Genomic DNA, 14,880 nt, shown 5'->3' on the forward strand with positions numbered 1-14,880 from the left:
ATGGATGATCTCAGCTTCTTGAGTGGCTTTAATTGTATAGGCTAATCATCCCATACAGGCTGATTTCACTTACTCTGTCTGTGACACAGCAAGCCTCTACAAAGCACAAACAATACAAGAATAAATAATCATTCCTGTCATTGTAACTGATGAATGTTGCTGGCAACCTGTGCAAAAATGCTGACAGGCAATGCAGGGAGGGTTAAAAAGAGAAATATGGCTCCACTGGTATCTTCTCTCTATGCTAAATGGTTTTGGACAAAGGAACGTTTAATCCTTAGAGCTCATATATCTGAAAAGCGTCTGATTCATATTTGAAATGAAGGCAACTGGACAGGCACTCAGTACTTTCAGAATATTTTCAAAGGAGAGAATAGTTCTGTCCCTATTGTAGACTTTGATTTTGGAGTATGATCAGAAAAAAATAGTATTAATCTCCCCAGGGGACTTAGACTTCTTATGTCAGAGTGGGGAAGTCATTAATTACCTTCCAAGTTCCTTACAGTGCTACAAGCAGAAAACTCACCAAACTCTGCTCTCAGAACAGTCCTTTGTTCATTCTTTCACCCAGGCTGCGTGCGTGTGTAGGGCAGTAAGGAAGTTTTGGCAAGTATGTCACACCAACCTCAGTATGGAATGTCATTAGGATGATTTAGGGAAGAAATTAACCAAAACAGCTTAAAGTGGTATTTGCCAATAAGGATCAGAAGCCTGTTAAAGAACACAGCCATGTTGAGCCTCTGCCATTTGCCATCTGGCTCCATTTCCAGCCTCCCCTCCTCTCCTAACACTCACAGAAACTTAATCTCCCTCCTTTCAGTCACAACCCAGATGTGCAGCTTCTCTTCCTGGGTAGCAGGAGGAGGTAGGGCTCAAATCCATTTGCTTTCAATGCTCTCCCACCGAAGTTGTGGTTTGCTTGCTTGCGCTTGTCTCTCTAGCTGTATAGCTGAACTGAGACTGTTCTTCCTCCGTGCAGACAGCTGAGATCAGTAATAGAACTTCTACATACAAAAACATATTTTATCTGTAAACAGCTAGAACTAGCCTGCCCTACACTGACCTGTCACCAGCAGAATTGCATTAAAAGAGCTATCTCAAAAGCAGTATTTTTTTCCTCCAACAGTGAAGCAAAGCTTGAGAGGTCATAGGATATATTATGTTAACTCTACGATTTTCTACATTTCTCTGATTTTAAATCAAAGGTTGAATTAATAGAATTTCTTTCCATTAATATCCTCTGTTCAACCAAAGGAAAAAATGAAATGAAGTCAGCTGTGCTTAATCATGTTAGTATTTAAATTGTTCTAATTAGACTTTGAAGTTCATGTGTAACTTAGGTGAATGGGATAAAACATGAGTATGACTCCAGTTCTGCGGGCTCACTTCTTCTAATTCTTCAATTTAGATCATGGCTGGGCTAACACAGAAGCAGGTGTGTTTACATTGCAACAGCTGCTCTTTGGTAACAATGCTGACTTCAGAGTTAATAGGAACTTGGAATTCATTGGGCATTGAAAAGTACAGAAAACTTATCAAGTTACTCTGTCCCTTGATTTTTTTTTTTTGTTATCCTTGATTTTTTTTTCTTCCAATATTAAAATAGTGTTCTCAGAAGAAAAAAAAAAAAAGGCAAAAACAACAAAAAAAAATCAAACTTACAGTTTTCTGTCTCGTTTTTCCTTTTTTTTTTTTTTTTTTGAGAATGAACAAAGAGAAAAAGAAAAAAAAGAAAAGAGGAAAAAAAAATTGTCTTTATCTTTCTTCAGTAAAGAACCACAGGAACTGACAGGAACAGTCTAAAATAGCCTGTAGTTCTAAAATATATTTCAAAGAAAGTGCATACAAGGTACAAATGACCATTCATGGCCTCTAATTTTGCAGGCTGTCAAACATCCTGAGCCTTGAGAGAATGAGAAACAACTCTGTAAACAATGGAACTAATGGAACCTGGTTTCCTAAAGATTTCTGTGGTATGTACCAATACTCCCTCACCTAAACCTGTCTCCCTATTGCCTCCCTTTGTCACCATGGCTAATACCACTTAGGTAAAAAATACCCTTACAATATCTCCAGTGATCTTTTCACTACCAAGCCAGGCCATGCCTCAAATCCTTTCTTGTAATACTCCTATTTTCTCTCATTGCCTTCATAATTCCCCATACAAGCCTTCTCCCTTATTCCCTAGGGATCTTTGTCTCCTAGATGAGCAAGAAGTAGGAAAAGGTGTGTCTTGGACAGATCTACCTTGGTACTGATGAACCAGCTGGCAGGTACCTGCTGCTTGCCCAGGAGCTGTTTCTCGGAGTGACCAGGCCATCAAAACTGAGGCTGCGAGAGCAGAGAGCTCCCTGCCTTCTGCTCTCTGACTACCGAACTCAGGAAACATGTGGGAATTTAAATTCTTCAGATCTCCATGCTTCTTCTAAGCTAAGTAGAAATTAGCTGATAAGGTGATCAGCAATTTAAGGAGGGAACAGGTAAATAGTGTGAATATGTAAGCTTTATTTCCTTAGTAAAGCTGGTTAAAAATTAGTTTGGAACTCAGACTACAGATTTGTCTATTCCTTAACACAATTAGAATGGCTAACTTAACATATAACAGTTTTTTCTCTCTCTTCTATGTATTTATATGGTCTGTATTACCATAGTGATAGGATCCTGGCATGCTTTAATAAATGTGAGGAACGACCCTTCCTCTCCCCAGTGAAGATGACCAGTACTGTCATCCCAATTTTAAGTGCAGGAATTGTGCCAGAGAGCCCCTAAGTCCCCTGCATGGAAAGTAAGGCCTATGCAAAGGGGCACATGCATTGCAGCATGCAGCACTCTAACACCTCGCTGTGTACAAACCCTCAGAAACATGTGTGATGCAGTTCACCTCAGCAACCACAACCTCATAAAGAACATCACTTTCTGCTGTACCAAATTCATACTGAATAACAAATTCAGAGCAGTAACAAAAAAAGTAATCAGATTAGGTCCTGGTTTTGATTTATTGCTATCCTTCTCATGCCCCTTTCTTTCCTACTCCTTGTATTTATTTATTTTTTTTCTCTATTCTCTATTTTTCCTCTTCTCTTACTAAGCCATCCATTTAAAAGAGGTATTTTCTATCTAAAGCACTTGAGAAAGAGCTTGTTTGAATAGAGCTTGACTCAGATCCTTCCATCTCATATCTGTGGCTCCACAAAGGCAGGAAATACTTCCTATGTTTTTTGCTAGAATTGTTTTATGCTCATAGTAAATTGTTGGCTCTCCTTTGACTATGAAGATTTTTATTCAGAATGCATAACCTTCTATCTTAATAGGCTGTATTGACCATGTTCTGCAATAAGTTTATACCTTAAAAAACAAAAAAGGTATCAGAATTTGATTAAGCAGCTGTAGGCTTTCATTGTAGTCTCTCTATAAGCTTGTGATGCACCTGACTATGTTATTACAGATATAAATTAAAAAATATATATATATATATATTTTTCTGTTAAGAAGTTTAGCTATGTAATCAAAAGTAATTCAGTACCTGTTTAGCCTTGCTACTGGCTAACAAGAGGCAGATTCCACACCCTAGTAGAAAAATGATCAAAGGTTCTTTTGGCATCAATGAATGCTAAATAAATAACAGTAGTAATAATAATCATGAGGGAACAAACCTGTAGGACTCATGCAGCTGTGAGCATTTCCACAGTTTTTTGTAGTTTATACTTGAATCATATCTCACAGGTTGTTACCATGTAGGTGATCAGGATTAAAGCCAGGTGACAAAGGGTGTGACTTTTGAAGTGTCTTAAAAACTGGCATAGACATGAATGGGGGCTAGGCTGGACAAAAAGGGAAGAGCTATTATAGACTGTCACTTCAGAAAAAGCATTTAATGTGATCACGTGTGATTATGGCTCAGAAACACAACAAATGCTTTAGAGGGAGGTAAAAAAGAAAGGATGTACCTGACTGTTTTCATAAGGCTGCTTACAAGTGATACAATAATTCTTTCTTATCCAAAGTGGCAATTAGCTGATATCCTGAAGCAGATTTGATTATCCAGCTTACAAAACACAATATCAGTTGTCAAATAATTACCCTAAATCATTCTAAGAATATATTATTTTCATTGCACTATTTTCATTGCACATTGCACTATTCACTATTTTCATTGCAGTTATGCTAGGGAGCCTTGGTGACAGATCAGAATCCACTCTGCAATGCCTCAACACATAAAGAAGAATTGGTGATTCTTTCCCCAAAGAGGTTGTGGAAGATGATTGACAGGAAAAGCACATGGAATCTGTCCACTGATACTGGTCAGCACAGCAAGAAGAAATCACATGACACCAAATGTTTAACCAGTATTGTTTTTGTATAGGCATCATAGGGGAGTAGACTTAAAAAGGTATTACAGCAGCTAAAATGCAATTACTTAAGAGATGATTAAGAGGTGCTCCACCTATACAGAGAGACAATCCAAAAAAAAAAAGAAAGAAAAAGGGCTTAGAAGAGAAAATAATAATTAAATGATAAAGGTGGCATCAAAAGGAGTAATTGTGGAAATGACACCTAGCTAGTGTGTGAAATGTTAGGTAACCAAATCCACAAAGAGCTTTGAAAGTAATTGAAGTGGTAGAGAAGGGGCATGTTGTAAAGGCAAGCCACAAACAGATAATGCCACAACAAGACCCAGCCAAGAAATCAGGAAGTTAATCTTTGCAGCAATGTGTTGATGATAAAATTTAGATTGTAGGCAAACTGCTGTCAGCAAGCAATATTGAGACAAAGTGAAATCAACACTACAGATTAAAAGCAAACAAACAAAAAGAAAAAAAAAAAAGAAAAAAAAAAAGAGAGAGAGAAAATGGGAAATGAAATCAGTTAGTTGTTTTGGTTGGTTTTGGCCACCCCACCTGAGTGATGGCAGAGTATCATCTTCCTGGCCGTCACAGGACAATTGTTTATGCCTGTGCAAAACCATTAATTGCAAAAGAACCTTTCAAGTGTTGATGAGATCAATGTAATACAGGGCTATTACTAAAAGTATAATCTTCTATATGAGACAAAATGGAGAGAATTCTGCTTAGTTCTTAAAAGTCCAAGTTGAATGTAGAGGACTGCCAGTTAAAAAAGCATTATTTAGTAGTGCCATCTGGGCATTTCCTGTGGATATCAATGAGATAGAAAAAAGTAACCAAAAAAAAAAAAAAAAAAGACAGAATATTCTGTGTGATTCAATTTGTAATTGTCCACTTTCAAAGTAAACCACATGAAAAATTCATTGAAACATTATGGAGTGAAATGTTCAGGTGATGAAAATAAGGGAATCTCCTATAAAATCAATGAAGCTTTGCATCAGTTAAAGAGGTAACCAAAACATATTTATCTTTTTTTTTTTTTTGATATGGTTGAAAGCCAATATTATTTATGTGGATGACAATGAATAACATTCATTGAAAAATCACCAGCAGATGAATTTTTAATGTAGATAAAACCAATAAAAAGTGAACATAGACTGTGCTGAGCATTTTTATTATTCATTATTAAGGAAGGTGAAAAGACATTGCTTCATTAATGCATAAACCACCCCCCAAAAAAAATCTATGACCTACAGAAAGCGGGGGGGGGGGGGGGGAGTGATATTCTCTAGAAGGAGGTCAATGTTCATTCTTGAAGATCCAGAAAATGCCCTTTACAGAACATAATTTCATGTGGAAAGGATCTATAAAATTGCAAAAGCTGAAAAATACCACAAAAGACAAAATACGTGTCAAGGTTTCAACAGCACGTTGGTTACCTGTATGATTGTACACAGTTCAAAACTGTCAAAGAAAAGAAATAACATTCCACTTGAATCTACAAATGCTTGCATCTGAATTTGTAATTGGGGCAATTACCAACTAAATTACCTGCCTGCATATGTAATTAGGTAATCTGCTACATTTTTGTGGTGCTGACAGCCTTTGTAATTGTGCCCTGTACTTTCACTGAGATCTAGTAATTAAATCAAAAGGACAGAGAGCCTAGAGGTTTCTGGATCCTTATGTAGGCTGAGTCACCTGTTGATTCTATTGTGTCACACCTGAGTAGGCAGTTCAATGGAGTTAATCAGTCGTTCTCACTTGGGAACTAGTCCTCTGCAGCAACAGATATTATTGTGTTTACAAATATCAGGATGGCATTCTGAAGATTTCTAGTGCAGGATAAAGCTTAGTATAGACCCAGAATCCTTCCCCCTCTCTGTTAAATTGTAGGTCATCTGAGTTTAAAAGCAACAGATTATTTTTACAAAAATCTCTTTAATCCAAACACACAAATCAATTGTCTAGTTTCATAGCAGTAAAAATGTCAGTATTTGTTTCCTTTTTATTTTTTTTCTCCTTTCTCATAGGAACTTCTTATAAGAAAAGAGCACCTCAGTAATCAAGTCCAGAATCCCTCCACCAGAGACAACCATGCAATAGTCACTCCTTTAGAAGGGCACACAAAATTGCTACTCCCTCTCTATCTCTCAAAGACGCTTCCTATCACGTGAATTTCAGACCTGAAGTGAAAGATCGAGGAACACACTTATAATTACTATGGAAAGAGAAGAGAAAAGATGAAGTATGTTACCAGTGATTTATACCTCTACTAAGCCGTATTTTTGCTCGATGACTCTAGCAAGTCTGTTGCACACTACAGAAGACTAAAGTGATGATCTAAAGTGATCTCTGCCAGTCAAACCTGAGAAAATACTCCTTTCCAGACCCCAAATCAAGCAATTGGAGTAACGCTGGGTGTGTGAGCAAGACTCATTGGCCAGGCATCTGTCAGAGTTTAATACTGCTTGCCAAATACACTCACACGCCACTTTCATGCAGTTTAGTTGTGAGACAAGAATGAGGAGAAAAAAAGACACAGAGTTCATGTTGTACGTTCTTGAGGATGACATTATTCACATTCCATTCCATTTTCAGAAAAGAAAGGACCAGAGCTTTTAGGCAAATACTGACACTACGTGTCAGATATGGTGAGATTTTAGCTTGGACAGCACAGGAATTTCCTATTTCATTTGTAAGAGCCAAAAAAAATAAAAAATAAAACAAAATAGCAAACTAACAAACCAAAAATCATTGTTTTGAAATAGTCAGCATAGCCCAGATTAAAAAAGTAATAATAACTAAATGATGTGTTTTTCAGTGAGTTTTGATTACCCCTGAGGAAAAAAAGTAGCCAAATTATACATCAAAATGGAAAACATCCTTTCTGTCTCTTGCAGTTGGGTAGTGAGATTCCATACATCATGGTGTGCATAAAAATAAACATGAAAAAAAGAAACTTGACCAAGTAGATTTCAATCAGCTTTTCAAAACCATTAGGGATAACTATAAATCAAATACTCATTATTTAAAATACCAAGTATCTACCTCAAGATTCCCTCCTAAGCTGTGATCTCTTCCTTAATTTACTGAGCTCATTTCATTTTACCTCTTACCAAGCTTCACAACGGAAAACAACACGAACTTTTCAACAGCATCTAACTAGGAAAGGAATCTAAGAGAAAAGGCACGTACATAGTTGATGAGAGCACATCCAAAGGCTATAATAGAATACCTCCATGTACCTTGATGAAGCAGATGGGATTACTTCTAAATGACTCTGCTATCAGAAAGAGCAGAATCTGTCCCATCAACCTGCAAATATGTGATAATTCTGTTTGGTCCCTTACTGATTAAAGCTTTGCCAAGAGCTGATCGGCCTTGATTCTCTCGACCTTACCAACACCTTTCATCTGAAAAACTGGGGATTCAAAGCCAGTAGAAAGATGTACTCACCTCTGGTAAATGATATGGCCCACCTAGGGCTGGAATTGCTCTCTTAAAGCCTGCAGCTCACCAGAGGGAGTCTTTGGCAGTGAGTTCCTAGTTTAGCTAGGAATCCAACCCTTGCATCTTCTGTGGCAGTCTCCTGTCTTTTAATTCGTTCATTTTTTTAGTGAGGTGCAATATACAGGAAAAGGGAAAGGCACATGAGTGGAATGTTACTGAACAAATGCTGATTCCACAAGAATCAGTTTCGGTGGCTCCAAGTCACATGTTCTTCCGAGCATAGTGCAGTTATCCATGCCATAAACCAGTCTCACCTATCCTGTCCTCTGTAATGGGATTGGCATGAACCTCAGTGTCCAGCTCATTTTGTATCACAGAGACCAGGTTCTATCCTACCTGCACATACATTACAGTCAGTTGTTAATAGATAAGGATATTGATTATGGCTGATACTTTTTTAATCGGTGTTTGGTAACTTCATGAATTTGCTCATTATGCATACAGCAGTGTGATGATGAACAGACCGGTTATAATTCTGGATGAAAGGCAACAGAAAGTGGGAGGCTGTTTCAGCTGGCATGGAAAGATAGCACAAAAGTCATGAGTGGGTGAAGGAAACCAAAGCTTGGGTGGAGCAAAAAGAAAAGGGTAGGGCATGAATTGAGAAGATGGTGAAGCTGCGGGCAGGGGTGACACATTCTGTACAGTTATTACAGCACTTTTAATTATTTCCCATGCCTAACATTCCACTAGCACCATGCTGCCATGGGTGGAGACTAATGGGTGGAAAGGGCCATCATTCCCATCCTTCTCTTGTGCAATTCAAACCACAGCGATAACAGGTAAATCCCTAGTGATAAGGGCCTTTTACTATTCATCCCTCCCAAATGTAAGTTGAGCTTTCTATAGGTGTTCTGTGTTTCCTGTGTCCATTAATGTTATTCATCTGCTGAAGCCAAAGTCGTACCAGTTTTTGCAGTTATTAAGATCACTAAGGCAAGTTTTTCTTGTCCAAACTATGTTCACCTAGGGTGTGTGGCCTAATTACTAGGTGGAGCTGTTAAAAGGAAAAACAGTTCATTTTTTTCCTTTTCCTCACTGACAAAATTTGTAACTGACAGGAAAAGATGCTTTTCCATCCGTTCTGTTTCCAATTGGCATAGATTCTGTTTCTGATTGGCATTTCTGAAGCATAGTGACCAGACTGTGCCTCGTTCATGAACAAAGCTTAAAAAAAACAAGCAAAGGAACAACAACAAAAATAAACGAACAAACAAACCCACACTCAAATTTCCTACGGCATTTTTACAGGTACTTCAATAAGATAGATTGAGGTCACGCCATTTTTAACATGTTTTAAAGATTTCTATGTGGGGAACAAGACCTAGAATAGACTTTGTAAACTTTTCTTATAATCTATTCTTTTCTTTAGGTGAATGATGCACTGTGCTTATGGGATCAGCTGCCTCAAGTCACTTTTGTGATCTAACTTTTAGGAGCTGGACACAGCACAGGCTCTGCGCACCAGATCTTCACCACTCCTACCACTCCAACATCCCCTTCAAAACCCATATCCTTCCTCTTGCTCTGCCTTAGCTTCACTCCAACATCTTAAAACTGGTAATGCAAGGTTTTGTTCTTGCTGAATTTCAGAAGATGAAGAAGCCAGCACAGAAGATACCAGTCTTGCCCTTATACAAAAAACTGGCTCCTTGTTACTCACTGGAATCCAGGAGGAAATTGGAACCCCACCGAGATACCAGCTTGCCCCCGTGAGAGACAACAGGTCTAGTGGCTTCATGAATTTTCTGGAACTGGTATCACAGTGGCCAGATATCATCAGTCAGCTCTATCTTCTTCCTGAAGTACAGTGACACTCCACCTCTGCTGTGTTCCCAACGCACCTCTTCCACAGCACCTGTGGGAACCACAGCTTCATGCAGATGCGAGATGTTGTTGATGCTGTATCTAAAAACTGTGGCTCCCAGCTCAGCTGGCTGGGGGTAATTTCCCCCCCCCATCCCTCTGTGAGTCAGCCGCGCTGCGGCGCCTGCAGCAATTCAGCTGTGCCTCCCTTCAAACATGTTCATGCCTCGCTGTCTGAGAACGGCTTGTCTGCACTCTGTTGAGTTGCAGTTCACTATCTCTAATAAATTGATACAGCTTTGGTGTTAATACTCAGATTAGCTTATGTTATAGTTTGAGATGATCAGATATTGCAATAACTAAAACCATAAAAGGATCTAAGAGAGAAGACTCAAATTCATGAAATTTTGAGCTGTCAGTTTAGTTGCTGCTTCGTGATTCTGGGCCCTACTCAAGGGCCCAGCTCATTATATTCTCTACTGTGGAATGTGATGATATATTTTAAGTGATTAATTTACTGTCACTTTTACTGTGCTACCACTTATTTTTCAGCAAATGTCTGAGATATACCAGTAATATATTTAACCATGTATCACTCATCCCATGGGAAACATAGAAAACAAACAGAAACCAGCCATCTCTTTTCTGACATGAACTGCTCTTGTTAGCTTGGGTATTTGTTTTGCAGATCGGTTTTGTTGTTTTCTGAAATTACTTTTGCAAATGACCAGAATTAAAAGGAGATAATTTAGGGAGGCCTTCTTTGTAAACAAAAGGAAAAGAAAAAACCTCACTACATAGCTTTTCGATGCACTACTTGTATGTGTAAAATACAAATCCAGAACATTAAACCTGCCTTGAAATATGGTTTCCTGATTTAAAATCAACATATTCAATATTGTCATGCTGAGTTTTATGAATTGTCAGATTGTGATGATAGGAATATTTTGTCATATATATTTACTACTCACAAATTACAACTATTTGAATATTATATGTTTTTGAACAGATGGCATGAAAAAACAAGTCATGAATCACTCATTGTAGTGACTCAGGTTATTACTGGAACTTTATTACAAATTGTAGCTTTCTACATCAGTTATAATCTGATTCTGTGTTAGAATCAATTGCAAAGCTTGCATAATATCAGTCCTTTTAAAAGAATACGTAGAAGAAACACGTAATAATAGTGTCCCTGCAGTTTCTATTATTGTTGTTGTAATACCCCGCATTGTGGAAGGAATAGATTTCGTTTATTGAAATTTTACCATTTGCTGTGTGTACGAGATGAGAGGTTGAGCTCCAGACTAGACAGATCCTTCTCCCATCAGTGACAGAAACAAGGGTGCATTTCAAAGGAGCCTCCTTGCAAGTCCAAGGAGCTTTTTGTTATGTAAATGAAACGAAGTTGTTTGTTTTTGTTGATGTTTTTAAATGCCAACTTGTAGATAGGTCTGTTGTGTTAAGCACATCAAACAAGGATCCAGAACGTCTCCTGGTGTAGACATGGATAGTTTGCTTAAGGTTGCACATCAAACAGCAGCTCTTTGATGCTTTAAATACCCAGCTGATCAGTGATCATTAACACAAGAAGGTGGGAACATTCAGTCAAATGGATATTCCTTGCAGAAGAGGGATATTAACATGGTTTGTCAAAATGAAACAGCTTCAATTACTTCAAACACATACAAAAGCATACATAAAGCCTGAAACTGTCACTGCCAGTGTGGATTATCTAAAACTTCTCACTGTGAGTGATGGAGGGGGAAAAGAACTGTGATGCTCTTCAGTCTGGAAATAGGAATCCTTCCAGGGGTGTGGACTGGCTCCTGCAGGATTTACCGTGGGACTGGAAATCACAGAACCTGAGCTGTGTTCCTGTCCAGCATTAAAGTGCGTCTGGGCACGTCAACGCCACGCAATGGAGATCTTCAGTCTGCACGAGTTGCAGTGCAGAGACGAAAGCTACAAACCCACGTCGAAACATTTAAACATAAAGGTCGTTATGACCTTTCCAGCTCTTTTGAGTCCTATGATTTTCAAGTTAATAAAACCATTAGTTTGACATCAGGGTGCAGGATCCTTACAATGGAAACAAAAGCTGGAGTTCTCAAAATAACTTCTAAAATACTGCTTTTGGAATTCTGTTTTTCTAGGAGACACAAAATATTTATAGATAAATTGAATATGCTTTTTTATCAGAGAGTATATGGTCTCCTGAGTATTCACTCTGGCTGTGATTCTGCTTTTGGTGTTCTTTGTGCCATGCCTGAAACCCTGTGGATGAAAGCAGTCTGAGGAAGGGAAGACAAACTCACAGATGTTCCATTTCATCATTTTCCCAATAAGTGCATTTACAGAAAAGGGTGGCTTCTCATAATCACAGGCAGAAATAAATGAACGCTTTGACCAGATCCAGTCATTCTTGGGCTGATCTCCACTTTATTCTTTCAGTATGGCAATCCCCCAATCTCACTGGTGTTTCCTGTACTACTGTTTTATTAAATGTCTTGCTCAGAGGTCATTAATCATCAGTAGTTCATATGAAGCCAAACTTGGACGTTAAAAAAAAAAAAAAAAAAAGGCATAAAGAACACACTTTTTTGTGCCTTTAAAATGTTCACTTTATCATACACTGCAAACCAAGGACTCTGATTAATTTTCAAAACTGATCAAAGAGCGGCATAATACGTCCCTTCACAGTCCAAACTCTGTGGGCTCTAAGGGTGGAAATTTCAAAGCAACATGCAGAAGAACCTGTTACCCCAGATAAGTTAATTAACAAAACCAGTAATTGCTGAAGTTCTAAATTTGATTATTTTTCAAATCTTCACTGCATTGTAATTTGTTTCGAAACCATGGGTGGGCAACTTCAGCATATCAAAAGATGTAACATACTCTTCCATTGTAATTGTGCAAAATACTATGCATAAAACTAAATAATCAGATTCCACTGTAAACATTGCTACACTGCTACACAATAACTAGGGGAATCATGAAATGAAGATCTCTGAATGTCACTTCAGATCTGTAAGGAGAGTAGTGGGTCAGAGCAGTACAATGAAAACCAAAGCTCCTGGGAACCAGATGATATTAATGCAAAAGAATTAAGCAGTTGAGTTTGTGAATCTCTTGCTTTAGGACTTACATAATGACAACTCCCTTGAGGCTGTTTGTGCTTCCTCCTCTCCAATGGCTCTCAGTATCTTTAACCTACTTACTATCCATGCTCAATTTTCTTTCTCCTTTCTTGTTTAGAGAAACTCACAATTTGAAAAATTTCAATTCCTTCCATAAAGATGCACTCAGCCAACATTTACATTATTGTTAAATTTGCTATCTGACACTACCCTATAGAATACAAAATTCAGAAGTCTCTCTTACAGTTCTCAAGGATGTTCCTGAAGGGTTATTATAGACTGAAGGGAAACATAAAATTTGGTCCACTCTTTAAGTTGTTATCTCAGCATAAAAACAGAAACAAAGCAAAATACACAACCAAGGATTACATCTATTTCTTTGTAGGACAATTCCCAAATGCTGTAAAGCATTAGAGTTTGCACAAATGTGGGCAGTGTTAAAAGCAGCAATCAGTCCACTTCAAAAGTCTTGCAAAGATTTCAAGGACTTCAGTACAGTTCCAGACCAGCTAAACTGAAGGTCTGACAGGCTTATGCTTGCTAATTCAATTTCGTGGATGATTCTTTGGATGTGATTGGTCCAGAACTAGCACATTATATTTTCCTGTCCGTCCAATGCCACCTGGAATTCAAAAGAGCTGAGCAGCACCGAGGAAAGCACAAGCAAGGTTTTACATAGATCCCCTGTCCCTCACCCTCCAAAACCAACCAACCAAAAAAAAAAAAAAAAATCCCCCCAAAACAACAACAAAACCCCCACATCGAAAAAACAAAGCGCAACCAAACAAAAAACCATAACATTGGCTTGAGCTGACTTGATTAAATATTATTATTTTTTAATCTGGTTTCAAATTGATCCGGTTAAGTTAGTATAAAAATCATGTGTAGACATGTAACTTGGGCTTTTTTCTCTACAAATTTTCAATGAATAACTTCAAAAGGCATTCTAAAGCAACTAAAGGGCTGTATAGATATTGATGCAAAAGGATGAGAAATCTTGGGAAACTGTCATATCTCATCACTAAAATCAGTGTTCTAATGAATATATAAAGTTATTTAATGTAATTAAAAATAAAAATAAAAATGTCAGGATTCAAAAAAACCCCACACCTATAGTAATTAAAAAGCCTGAAGCCTCAATAGAAATCTGTCCTGTCCTTAAAAATTAATTTACAAGAAAAAATTCTGACAGTGCAAAATAAAAAGATTTTGGCCAGTTCCACTAAAATCTTAACAAGGTAGAAAATGATGTAGCTGAAAGAATATCAAAGGTCCAGACTTTAATACCATGTCTTGTAATGTTATCAAATAATATAGAGGTCATAGTCCAGTTTCAAGGTTTGTTTAAAGAACCACAAAGATCAAAATGAGTCTTATGGTTACTGCCTGTAGCGTAGCTCTAAGTGAAGCAATGTTGCAGCTGTAAGGAACTGAGGATATGAGAAAAAGAAGCTAAAGGAAGATAAAATGTCTGTTAGGCCAGCTGGGTACAACTGGGAAAAACTTGCAAGCTTTGAGGAATACAAACCTCTTCTTGGGCTAAAAGCTTTTGCATGCAAGTGGTTTGTTGTTGCTGTTGTTTTTGTTGTTGTTGCTTTTTATTTTATTTTTTTTCCTGCTTTATCCATTGATCTAATTTTCTTTCTCCCTTTCGTGTTTGTAATCTCACGCAGATAGATATCAGTCTCATATAATGGAAATGTAAAATAACTTATGTACTAGACAGAGCCAAGCATTGCTTGTCCTCAGCAAGAATATTTTCACATTTAAGGCGCTTGCTCAGAACTGGCAGTCTCTTCTTGACAGTCTCCTGTGTTCATCAGCACCTTTGGTAGCTCAGGACTTTGAACCTCCGTTTCTTACCACACTCCTTATCCAAAAAGAGATAAAACACAAGTGTTGAAATATCTTTTCATTTATATTGAACAAAAAGGCTCAAAGCAGTCCCAGCTATGGGCCAGTACCACAGAAAGCTGTGTGCGGGCAGATTAGAGTCTAAAAGGATGGGATCACTTGAGAGGAGGGTAAGGGAGGCAAGTCACATGCAGATGAAAGACTGATCAGCAGTGGAAGAGAGG

The 14,880-nt window shown here is 37.9% G+C and overlaps 2 long non-coding RNA genes across 2 annotated transcripts in view; one reads left to right on the forward strand and one right to left on the reverse strand.

Moving 5' to 3' along the window:
* LOC118174991 overlaps positions 1 to 14,880 on the reverse strand; it is a 99,400-nt gene that overhangs the window by 32,251 nt on the left and 52,269 nt on the right. The gene's annotated exons all lie outside the window — the stretch shown is intronic.
* On the forward strand, positions 1,349 to 7,150 carry LOC118174994. Its single transcript, XR_004754840.1, has 3 exons — positions 1,349 to 1,435; positions 1,885 to 1,973; positions 6,377 to 7,150. It is a non-coding gene; the product is annotated as an uncharacterized LOC118174994 (long non-coding RNA).

This window comes from Oxyura jamaicensis, chromosome 15, assembly GCF_011077185.1.
Source record: "Oxyura jamaicensis isolate SHBP4307 breed ruddy duck chromosome 15, BPBGC_Ojam_1.0, whole genome shotgun sequence".
NCBI classification, from domain to species: domain Eukaryota; kingdom Metazoa; phylum Chordata; class Aves; order Anseriformes; family Anatidae; genus Oxyura; species Oxyura jamaicensis.